Source organism: Cnephaeus nilssonii, assembly GCF_951640355.1.
Source record: "Cnephaeus nilssonii genome assembly, chromosome: 10".
Lineage (NCBI taxonomy): Eukaryota > Metazoa > Chordata > Mammalia > Chiroptera > Vespertilionidae > Cnephaeus > Cnephaeus nilssonii.
In genome coordinates, this window is record NC_137081.1 from 8,764,304 (window position 1) to 8,777,475 (window position 13,172).

At 42.2% G+C, this 13,172-nt stretch overlaps 1 long non-coding RNA gene across 1 annotated transcript; it reads left to right on the plus strand.

The window, feature by feature from the left end:
- Nucleotides 1-2,038: 2,038 nt before the first annotated feature.
- LOC307106420 lies at nucleotides 2,039-12,688 on the plus strand. Its single transcript, XR_013814118.1, has 3 exons — nucleotides 2,039-2,189; nucleotides 4,693-4,760; nucleotides 11,042-12,688. It is a non-coding gene; the product is annotated as an uncharacterized lncRNA (long non-coding RNA).
- The last annotated feature ends 484 nt before the right edge of the window (nucleotides 12,689-13,172 follow it).

Consider the following 13,172-nt stretch of genomic DNA (forward strand, 5'->3'; position numbering starts at 1 on the left):
ATCTTAACATGAATATTTTCTAAAAGTTTTAAAAAAACAGAGTTCATAGATATATTTTAGAATGGAGTATTTTAGCTATAATTGCTCTTTTAGGCAAAAGTGATACCCCCAAAATTAGGATTAAAGGGGAGAAAATCTTTCATCAAGAACTGAAGTATAACACTAATTACTCATTTGAGTATGCAAAGTAATCTTAAAAAGACCAAAAACATCCTTCGTGATCAAAACACTCAATAGCTAGAAACTCCCCAAACTGATCAGTCATCTATGAAGCAAAGGTAACCTCATACTTAATGTGAAAGACTGAAAGCTTTTTTCCTAAGAACAAAACAATGGTGTCCAATCTTTCCACTCTTATTTAACATTGTGTCAGATATTCTGGCTAGGCCAATATGTCAGAAAAAGAAACAAAAATCATCCTGATTGAAAAGGAAGATGCAAATATATTTCTATTCACATATCTGAAAATCCTGAGTAATTCACACACACACACACACACACACACACACACACACACACACACACACTCTCTCTCTCTCTACTGGAGCCAATAAATGAGTTTAGCCAATGGTAGTATACAAGATTGATATATAGGAAACTCATTGTATTTCTATACAATAGCAACGAACAAACCTAAAATGAAGTTAAGAAAACAATTTTATTTACAATAGCATTAAAAAAAACCAATAAAATACTTAGGCATAAATTTAATAAAAGCAGTGCAAGGCTTGTACTCTGAAGACTAAAAAACATTGTTAAAAGAAATTAAAGACAAATGTATGGACATACATCCCAGGTTCATAGATCAGAAGACATAATATTCTTTAAATGGTGATATTCTCCAATCTGATCTTCAGATTCAATGCAATCCCTATGAATACCCCAGTTGGCTTTTTTTGGTATTTATTTATTTATTTATTTATTTATTTATTTTTGGCAGGAATTAACAAGCTGATTCTGAAACCTACGTGGCAAATAAAAAGGACCCAGAATAGTCAAAATTACCTTGATAAAGAAGACTAACATTGAAAAACTTATACTGCCTGACCTCAAAACTTTCTATAAAGCTACAGTAATCAAAACAGTGTGGCATTATCATAACAATGAACATATAGGTAAATAGGGAAAAGAATACTCTTTTCAACAAATGGTGTAGGGGACTGGAAATCCACATGCAAAATAATGATTGGAACCCTACTTCACAACATATACAAAAATTACTCAAAACGGGTCATAGACCCAAATATAAGAGCCAAAACTAAAACTCTTAGCAGAATAATAGGTGGAAATCTTCATGACCTTGGACTAAGTGCTGACCATGCTACAACACGAATGAACCTTGAAAACATGTTGCTAATTGAAAGAAACCTGTCACAAAAGATCACATATTATATGATTCCACTGGCGTGAAATGTCCATAAGAGGCAAGTCCATAGAGACAGAAAGAGAATAGGAAAATGCAGAGTGACAGCTAATGCGTATTGGGTTTCTTTTGGGGGTGATGATATTGTTCTGAAATTAGATTTATTGATGGTTGCACGACTTTCTGAATATTTTAAAAGCTTCTTGATTGAAAAAAGAGAGAATGAAAAGGAGAGACCAAAAGTTTTTAAGTAAATATACTGCAATCCAATCAAACATGTTAAAGTTTTAACATAGTTAATGAATGAATGTATCAGCATGTTAATCAGAAAAGTCTATTGATTAGCCATTTGTGGTAGATTGGATTATATGTACTAATTTTTCATTTCCATGGATAGTAATAATATAAGGTAGAACTATGTAATATTGCCATTTTTGATTAAGTACAAAATGGTGTAATTAATATCAGCAATTTCATGTGGTTTAACCTAATACACCCATGCCTTTTGCCATGTAATTTGCAGTGTTCTCCCAATGATGGGGTAAAATAATTCTGCGTCATCCCACTGATGTTGGGTTTGGCCATGTGACTTGCTTTGGTTAGTGAAATGTTTGTGAACAGAGACTTTAAATGTGTTAACTTTGTATACCAACTCTTCACCAGGAGAGGAACATTCCGTGGGTAATCACTGGTCCAAGGTGGATGAGATACAGAGGGGGCAGACCTGGAGTCAACCCCCAGCCTGGAGCTGAGCCCAGGAGACTTGCAGCTGGAGCAGAGCCTCTCAGCCAAGAGCAACTGAACCACAATCTACGGGTAGACTCGTGTGCGTGTGAGAATAATGGCTTTTATTTATTTATTTATTTATTTATTTATTTATTTTTATTATTTTTAATTGAAAATAATGGTTTTTGTTGTAAGCCATCGAGGTTTGGAAGTTGTTTGCTACATAGCATTACTGTGGCTATAACTAGTATGTCATGTAAACCATGAACAAGGGAGAGCAACTGAAAAGTAGACAGTGTCTGTCCGAGCAGTAGCCGAAGGAAATGTAGTCTTGCTGAACAGACGTCAACTGCTGAGGTTCCCAGACTCTGAGAAGAGAAGAGGTATGGGCAGAATATAGCAGTGACAGCCAGCAGCCCTCGCAGTGGACCGGAGCTTGAAGACAGCCTTGGGTAGTTGATTGAGTATTACACTGGAGGGGAAAAATGATAAATATCAAATTTAACACTTCTCAATTTTGACCAAGGTCTGTGTTATAGCCAAGGCTTTAATCGGAATTCTCATAAATAGGAGGGAACTCAAGGAAAGAAAGTTTGATTACAAGCCAAGGGCATTCTATTAGTTAAGGCTGTAACACCCTAAGGAGCAAACACGGGGATTCTATGTTGTTTTCCTTTACTCTAAATTTTATGCTACATAATTTTCACTTGTTCGAGTCTAGGAGTTGAGAACAGAGTCTCAGAAATGAAACCACAATTAACTGAAGTTACTGAAGAAAAAAAAAAAGCACAATCAAGGGCACTTGCATTTATTTATGTCAATAATTCCAAAGAAAATTGCTATTAAGTCTTACCAACTGTCATCCACTTGTCCTCTTTCATATCCTGGGTTAAATTATTACCATAATATCCTCGGGTCTCCCAATCATAACAGTGGCTGCTGTTTATTAAATGCTTATTACCATGTACCAAGAACCCTGCTAGGCACTTTTCAAATGTTAAACCTAATTTTCACAATAAACTTGAAAGACAAGTACTATTATCCCCATTTTAGATGCAAAGTAACTATAACTCAGAAAGATTAACTTCATCAATAAAAAAGAAATCGCATAGCTAGTAAGGGGAGGAGCTGAAATTTGAACCCAGGTCTAACAATAATCTTACTTAATGGTGAGCAAACATAATTTTAAGCTAGAGTTTTTGTTGAAATAAAAATGTTCAACCCATAAAGATTTAGCTACCGGCATAGAAAAATAATCTTATGATAAGGTGGTCTCAGTTAACCTTTTTCTATCTATCTATCTATCTATCTATCTATCTATCTATCTATCTATCTATCTATGATCTACCTATCGAAATCTATCAAAAAGTTACCAGAAAATTCCAGTTTGAACATTTAATTCATTTTCACTTCAGTTAATTCCTACGTCCTTATAACATGTTGGTCATGGACCTCTGGCTCAGTCCAGAATGAAGTTGTTTTTGAGGAAGCATAATCTAAATAAGAATTCCAATCTTATCCATGTTTCTGAAAAATACCATCTGACATATGAGTACAACCCCAGAAAAATTCTCTCTCTCCTTTTCTCCCAACCCTCTCCTTCTCAGCCTGTGAGGCCTGGGCCCTGCCACCCCCTAGACACTCTCTCCTCCCTCCGCTTTTCCACACTGGTCCCCAGCCACGGCTGACACTTACCCTACCCAGCCTCAAGGTGAACTTAGTGCCTCTCTCTTTATAACAGCCTTTAGGCAAGAACCTTCTCGGAGGCTTTGGTCCCTTTAACTCCCCTTCTTTCCTCTCTCATTCACTTCCTCCTTACAAAGGTCCAGAAAACCAAACTCACCCAGGACGCTCTTCAGAAAAGTAAGGAGTAGCTGCGTGGGCCACCCAAGAATTCTTCATCTTTGTATGGGAAAGAAAAATATTAAAAGGCTGCGACCTTCCTAATCCCTCATATGAATGTTCTTTGCCCATCACATGGTATGCTGGTTTCTTATTGCTGCTGTAACAATTACCACACAGTTAGTGGTTTACAACAAGATGTATTATCTTACCGCTCTGGAGGTCAGAAGTCCAACATGGATTTTACTGGGCTGAGATCAAAGTGTCAAAAGGCTGCAGTCCTATTGGGAGGCTCCAGAGGAGAATTTATTTCCTTGCTTATTTGTGTTATGGGCAGAACACAGAAATGGGGACTCAGAAATAAGGACCATTTTCTTGCTGGCTGTCAGTGGAGTATCGTTCCCAACTTCTGAGCCCACCCACACTTCTTGGCTTGTGGTCCCTTTCTTCCATCTTCAAAGTTAGCACCTGGTAGGTTGAGTCCCTCTCACGCTACGAATCCTTCCTTCTTCTTACATCTCATCCCTTCAACCTGTCCAGCAAAGTTTCCCTGCTTTTAAGGACCCCTGTGATTAGATTGGGCCACCAAATAATCCAGGATGCTCCCCCCATCTCCAGGTCCATACCCTTAATCACACCTACAAAGTCCCTTTGGTCACATAAGTTAATGTATCCGCTGGTTCCTGGGATTAGGGCATGAACATTTTTAGGGGATGGTATCCTGCCTCCCATGTGTAGTAAGTTTCATTCTTATTTTATAGGTGGAAAATCTGAGGTCACAAGGCATTGATTGAACTGGAAGTCCCACTGTAATATAAGCTGAACCAAGGTTTGTTAACCTCGATCATATACCTCTTGACCTTGCCTATATCCTTAACCCATACATGATCCTTGTAGGGAAATTAAATAATCACCTTTGAAAGTCATATAACTACTTTTGTTGACCTGTCCCCCAAATGTTTTTATTAAGCTGCATGTATTTATAATTTTTTCAGTTGTAGCATAAGGAAAGACATACATTAGAAAATGTATAGTCTTAGAAAAAAACAACTTAAAGTATCTGTGGTCAAACAAAAAGAAAGCTTACTTACTATTTTTATGAGGCCACCTTTCTGTACGATTTGGTCATGTTTTTGCTAAAAGTTCTCCACACAATGGTTTTCCAAGAAAAATCACATTTTTCCTACAACATCATCGCTGTATGTCCTGAGTTGTCTAGGTCAAGATAATTCAGAATTCCCCAGTCACCATCACACATCAGAGTTTTGCTTTATCTCCTCTGCTGAAGCTGCTGAAGACAAGACGTCTTAAAACACGCAGCTAAATGGGAGGCTTGTCAAGAGGAAGTGGGGTAGGGCACATCCGAGTTTACTCTTACTATTCAGAGTCGCTACCGCTGATGCTTTATGCTCTCTAGGAAAAATTAGAAGCCCAGATTAGATCGTAATTGCAACATGCAGAAACCAAGCAGGATACACACACAGAGGCTGCCAGAAACAACTATGATTAAATGATCAGCGATGTACAAATCAAAAGAAAAAACAGAAAGCAAACTGGGACACCAGAGCTGAACGAGAGCTCATCACATCAAAAGCTAATAAGCAGGAAGGCACATGGGGATGGGAGAGGTTGTCTGAAGACAAGACAAGAAGCTTTACACGTTGTGGGACAGTCTGGGGGGTCTCTCTAAGACCTTTATCAACACAGACGGTGTCTCCGAAGGCTTGGCAGCAGATAGAACGGACAGACGGCTGCAATGCTTGCCCGGTTATGGGGACGTGCACAGGAGAGGGCTTTGTGTTGTGTCCTTTGTTGTGCATCTTTATCCCACCTGCCAGAACATTCCATTTATGCTCCCTCTTTTTATTTCAGCAAAGAGCAGGACAGTCGTGATGGGCAGTTGATAAAAATGTGGGGCTGAATTTACATAGTCTTTCAGGGACTGCCATGCTCCTGATGCCTGTGGTGTATAATTAAGAGAACCTCTAATTTGGTTCGAAATCTGTTCTTTTAGTTTCATGTCATCTACAATATCTCTACAAGCTCATCTACATAGCCCATTATAATGCACACTTTTATACCATGATAGCCTTCGCCTAATCAGTCCTCTACGAGCTAATCAGCTCAAAGACTGTCACAAGTGGCATAATGCATGCAATTATCTTTAATTCAACTTCCAAACATGGAGGTGAAAGATCATGTTTCTGACAAACAGGCTTCTCGGGAATTCATGAATTGATAATCATGATTAATGGGAAATCACAGTGCAAAACTTGTTTTAATTTACCTGTTCATGTAACTTGTGTTACAGAGAAATGGGGACCTTCATCCAGAGCAAACAAAGACTGTCTAGACGATCAAATGAATCGTAACCCCAGTGTAAGAAATGTGCAGTCACTCCTTCACGGATCATCTTAAATGACAGAGATCAGGGTGGCTAAATCAGGATGATAGCTTTGACAATATCCTGACCTTGACTCCCTGAAGAAAAAAAAAGGGGGAAAAAAGAAATTACTCAGAAATGGAATCTCTAGTTATCACCAATACATGTTTGAAGGAGGGATTTACTTTAATGGGATGGATGGAACGGCTTGTCGCTGTAGATCCTCGGATTTCTACAGAGCTGTGCTATTTTTTGGAAGGTGGTCTTTGACAATAACTGCATGAGGGCTTGTGTTCCCCTAAATGTTGACACAAGAGGCTCAGAATACTGCCTCTCACTCATTTACTGAAATAATATTTATTGAGCAAATATTATCTGGCAGAGCCTCTGCTGAGTATTGGGGGTAAAAACGATGAGTAGCAGAAGCCGCATCCCTGAGAAAGGTGCAGTCCAGCGCGGAAGATGACACAGGGAAATGGAAATAACGGACGTGACCGGCTGAGGCATTGACAAAAATGCTGGCGGGGTCTTATTCTGTAGCTGTTGTGCTACGATAGGTTCTCCAGGGAAGACTGAAGTGTATCCGAGCACATTGCCTGTGTTACGTCTCCGAACGGTTAGGATTTCCCTTCTGTAGGGGAATACAGTCTTTCCCGTCCCCGGCACAAAGCAAAGGTGTTACACCAGGTTATGCCAGCGGTGGAAGAGTTGGGGCTGGTGTTCTGAGTTAAGGTGGGGGTTTGGCTTCACCCCAGGAGGCAGCTTCCCCAGAGCTAAAACGGGACGGTGGCTTGGAGTCTCTCAGGAGAGTCAGAGATGGCCCCTGCTTATAGGTATATAGGCCCCTGGAGGGAGGGAGAGTCTACAGGTGAGATGGCTGTGACATGCTTATGGAAACTGGAAATCTAAGTGCTGTGGCCAGGGTCTCTGTGTCTGAGTGTTCAGTCCATGGAGAGGGCCCCAAGAGGCACATCTCTGCCCCTCCCCCTCCCCAAACACACACACAGACACACACACACAGGATGGCAGCTGGGCACATAAGTAGCAGAGGACCCATGCTGAGGAGGGCAACAATGACAATGTCGACCCCATTCTCTGCGAACCACCCCGGCACAGAAATCCTATGCACTCCTATGCCTGTTTGAGGACTCCACAAACATGGCTGAGATTGAATGTCTTGCCTGAGGAATCTCCTGTTGAGGAGCAAATCCATGCCAGGTGTTGCAAACTCAATGCCTATAGGAGCTACTGGAATGACAGGAAACAAGTGAACCAGACTTGCTGCCTTATGATATGCACCTCTGCAGACACAGCCTTGAAATAGGAAGCAGGGTTGGGAAGTTCTCAACTCCCCTTCTCTTTCTTCTAAAATACCTAGATCAGACATAAAACTTGGTATTCTATCCCAGCAGGACGGGGAAACACACTTGTTTAAAAACTAGCATATATGGCAATTACAGCTGCACCCCACCGTTACCACCATTGCCACCCACACATACATGTGGGTGGTGCTGGTGGGTACAGCATCCATCAATCTCGCGTGGCTGCCAGATGGTGAGAAAGGACCACCGTCCCCCACTTCCTCCTCTGCTCCCTGATGCTCTACATCCTGGTGCAGATTTGCCTCTTAGCACCCCGTCGATGTGCACAGACTGCGAACTCTTCCCGGCCCCACAGTCAGTTACCCTTCAGCGCGAGAGCTTTGTCTGAACTCCGTGTTTCATGGCTAGAGTTACAGATAACAGGGGGAGAGAAGAGAGAGTTAAAAGCGGACGTAACGCTTTGCCTGCTGATGGAGACCATAGGGTTAGTTTGTAGTTACAGAACAGTCAGATTGAACTATGCAGACTCCAGGACGTAATCTGGACTGTGACTCACTCCTGAATTAGAACAGATCTTCACAACAAATTTCAGTGTCTTTAAGATAATAGAATTTTGCTTGTGTTTTAAAGTAAGTACAGATATTGCCGGTATTATAGCATTTTTCATAAAGTGGGGTTTCTTTAAGATCTCTTAAAGGACTCCAGCTGTATAGAAACATCTCTTTAGTGATAAAAACAAAGCAAGTTTTTCCTGCTCTGTTGACTCAGACAGTGGAGGATCCTCCCGCACTGGTGCCTGGCTGCTTACAGTGGCCTGTGCAGGCTGGGTGTTTTGTTCCCATTCTCTAAGCATTTCCCTCCTCCCAGCATTTCTGCAGGTGCTTGAATTTCCTTCCAAAGTCACAAAATATAATATGAGTTGAACATCTGGCTCATAAAAGTCCTTTTGAAGGCAGAGCAGAATGCCTCTCTGGTCAAAGAAAGTTGTAGAAGAAAGCGCTACGGGAGGGTTCCGACCACAGGACTCGAGGCTCACGTTGTTCATTGCGCTGGAAGGCCGTTGCTCTTCCTGGACGCTTGCTGCCTGGTGTTATGCTCAGGAAGTACTCACCAGCTAAGCATTCACGCAAAGAAAAGAAGGACTAATATCCCGGTGCCCTAAGCGTGCAGTGCAGAGAGATGTAGCAAGGATTGCATGCAAACTGGAGAGCTGGGTGTCCTTGAAGTTGCTGTTGACACAACCACAAAAGATGAAAGTGCTGCCCTAACCGATCTGGCTCACTCAGTGTTGGCCTGCAGACTGAAGGGTCCCGGGTTCAATTCGGTCAAGGGCATGTACCTTGGCTGTGTGCTCTATCCCCAGTAGGGGGCGTGCAGGAGGCAGCTGATCAGTGTTTCTCATCAATGTTTCTAACTCTCTATCCCTCTCCCTTCCTCTCTGTAAAAGAAATCAATATAAATACATTAAAAAATAAAATAAAAGATGAAAGTGCTTAATGGCAAAAAAATACAAAGTTCAGGAAGCAAAAAGAGAAATGTTAAAGCCATTCATGCAGAATGATGACAATCTGATTTGATAAACCCTGTCTGGCCTGTTGAACTTGAGGCTAAGATGCAATCAGAGTTTCTGCTGTGATTTGGGGAAGCGGGTTTTGCTCGGCCATCTGGGTGCCGGCGGCAGGGAACCCCTGAGGGAGGACCCCTATCTATCTCGATCAACACGGAGTCTCTTTGCTCTGATACAGGCCTTGTGCCAATTGGGCCCTAAATGATTTTTCAGTGCTTTACATGCCAAATTACATAGCTTAAAGCATTCTATAAAATGCTACATTTATAGGATGCTCGCCAAAAACACGTATTTGAAATATGTTACCACTAAGTAAGTAGTTTTATCCAATGGATTTTCCCCCCAGCTTCATCCATATTTACTTCCCAGATCTTCTGTTCCAACAGGAAATAAACAAAAATAGATTTTCCCTTAAGTCAGATCTTCCAGAGGATGTACCACCTCCAGAATTACTCAGTAAATATCTAGTCTGGTGGGTTCAAACCCTGAGCACCCAGTTTAGTCAGGAGAGAAAAACTACTGTCTCAATAATTAAAAGAACAAGCAAACAAAAAAGGCCAGGCCCCTCTTGCCCAGTAACCCTGCAAACAGTCTGACAAACGGGTATCGAACAAGCACAGAGCCTGAGAGAAATCCGATAGCTTCCACCACCAGAATGCTGGTCTCGGGGGCGGACAACTATCAGGTGACCAGCACTTGCCTCTCCGTTCTTTAGTGCAAGCAAGTTCCAAGGCACCTCTGAGACCCCTGCCGCTCCCTCTGGCTCACCCAGAGCCTTCGACTGTGCCCTCTGCAATTGGCAGGGGCACCAACATTCAGACATCGCTCACTCTGCTTTAGAAGCCTCACAACGACGCCCCAAAGCCCAGGCTTCTGAATCCTTCCTTCCTTCCTTCCTTCCTTCCCCCTTCTTCCTTCTTTCCCTTCATTTTGATGGTTCAAGGGCCAAAACAATGCAGGATGCAGAAGAAATATAAGGGGAAAAGAAGACAACTTGCAAAGAGTTTAATAAAGTGGCTGGTAACAGGAGTAGCAAAAGCACAAGAGGTAGGACGGCACGCAGGGCGCAGGCAGGACTCACACCCCCGGGGCCTGTGTCGGGGGAGGAATTAGTGAGACGGGTGGACCGTGTGGAGAGGGCCTCCTGCCAGGAGCTCAGGCCTCCCATCCATTTTCAGGGGCCCCCGCAAGGAGGGAGCCAGCAGAATAAACACCTGCATCCCCCAGACTCCTTCCAGCCCAAAGCCAGAGGGCAAAGGGACAGGTTAGACTCTGAGGCGCTGAGGATGGATGTGAAGGGCAAACAGACATTTCAAATATCTGGAGTTTGCTTTCACACACACACACACACACACACACACACACACACACACACACACGTTTGCTGGAGCAGACACTAAAAGAGTGGAAACTGAAATCCGCGGTCAGAAGCCAGACTGAAATGTTCGTTCTCTTAGAAGTTAACCACAGAATCCACTTTGTGCTAAAATTCATCCAGAGCCGCTTACCCTCCTTATGTAACAGGGGCTGGAATCTGGGACGATGCATGGAATTCAAACTCGTAAACCATAAAGAACATTTTGCTTGCATTTTTTTTTTTTTTTTTTTGCACTGGCCGCCGCTCTCCCCTGCTCCAGTTCCACCCCGTGGGCAGAGATCCTGGGCAGAGATCCTGGGCCCCCGCTCGCACCCTCCTCCGGCCACATTGAAATTCCGCCCCATTCGGGTTTCCTAGGAAAACCGTCCGCTGATGCTCTCCAGCCAGAGAACCACAGAAGTGGTTCTGAGCACAAAATTACTTCAAGTCACACATGGCTCGTTTTTTGTTTTTTTTCAAGCATGCCTCCGCTTAGATGAGTGGATTTTCAATCAAAACACCACGTCCCTCCGGGCTGGCTATGTTGGAGTCCCTATTTTCCAAGTGGAAAAGTAATCATGGTTGCTCAAGCACCTCCCAGCACCCGCCGCCAAAGCAGCCCCGGCCTGAAGGCAGACGCCAGTGGACGCCTCCGGACAAGGGGACGTAAATGCACGGAGACACTTGAAGAGCAGACACTTGACATTATCTTTATTCATTCCACACATCTGTTCTCGAACCACAGTTTCTTCAAAGTAATTCAAGAACTATCTGGTCCACAAAAACACCAAGGAAGATGAGTTGCTGGCTCTTCAACACAAATATCTATCTATCTATCTATCTATCTATCTATCTATCTATCTATATCTATCATCTATCTATCTCTGCCTATCTATCTATCATCTATCTATCTGCCTATCTATCTATCACTCTATATCTATCTGACTATCTACTAGTATATCTATTTTTCTCTATATCTACCTATATCTATCTAGCTATCTATCTAGCTATCTCTGTCTTTATTTCTCTATATCTATCTGCCTATCTATATCTATCTATTTATCTATCTATATATCTCGATATCTATCTATCTATCTATCAAACTATCTCTATATCTACCTATCTATCTCTATCTGCCTATCTATCTATCTATCTATCTATCTACCATCCATCCATCCTACTGCAGACTCCAGTTACTTGGAGTTAAAGCTAGTTTAGTTTATTTTATCTTTATTTTTGGCAGGAAGCTTTGTAAATATTTTATTTTTTTATTGATTAAGGTATTACATATGTGTCCTTATTCCCCCATTGCCCCTCCCACCCCCCACTTATATCCTCACCCCCCTGGTATCTGTGTCCATTGGGAAGCCTAACCAATGGATAAAGCTAGTTTAGACATCTCCATGTTTGGCCAAGAACACCTCTATGGTAACGATTCTAAATATCTCCTGTGACTATACTTTGCTGTTGAATTGTATATGTTGATAAATATTCCTTGACATCTACTCTTGCTCATGGCCAAAAGCAATGTGATTCCGACCTGCTAAGACACTGGCTTAATTGTCAATGTATTTTTCTTCCTTCATCTGTTCATTTGATCCTTGGGGAGGGTGCCTGACAGGAACCCCTTGGTCCAGAGAAGCAGCCAGCCTTGGAGACCTCACATGGAGGGAGCTAATGAAATAAATCCCGACCTCACCTTCCTCCCTCCCTCTACTTGGCTTGAATCCCATTTTCTCCACTGATCAGTTATGTGGTCTTGGGCAAATTCATTAGCCTCTCTTAACCTTAAATTTTATTTTATTTATTTTATTTTTTTGCAAACTTGGCAAAGTGATAAAAACCTATTCCACTGGGTTGCTGTTGTAATTAAATGAAAATGTAAATCTCTCGGGATGCCACCTGTAATACTTATGAAATAAACAATAGCTCCTGTGCCTCTTCCTGCCCTTACCCACCTCACGGAGCGAGGTCATAGCAGCACTGGTTTACAAAACGCTGGGAGTCCAGCGTTTCCTCCTTCAAAGGGGCCATGGAGGACCCATCTTCTTTCTCTCTCCCAAACAGAAACACTCTTTCCATCACCCCACCGTTGCTTGTCAGACACAGAACTCATTTTTAAATTATCTCCAGCATCTTCTCACTCACACAGCTGATATTATAGTCACTTGTGTACATCTTGTCCTCCCTACCAGACTGCAAGCGCTTTGAGAGCAAGGATGTGTCTATCTTTGTTGGTATCCTCCGGTGTGTCTAGAAAAGAGGGCACAGAAGGTGCTAACTAACGTTTTGAATAAATGAATAAGCTAAGTGACTTGGCTACATGTGTGATGAGGTCTTTTACTCAAAATGTAAGCCAGGCAAGATGGCGTTGTAAGGTTGGTTTGCGGCCTACCACCTCTACTCCAGGCGTACAGCAATGAGAGGTAATATATCAGGAGAATATTTAAAAGATGTAGCTTGAAACAAAAAACAAAAATTTTCTTGATTAAAAAAAATGAAACAATAATTCAAAGCAGTAAGCCAGGAGCCAAGCTGTGGGTGCACAACCAGCCAGAGGCAGCCAGGGGTCCGTCCCAGCACTGTAATGGGGCTAAAAGGGTCCCAGCAGA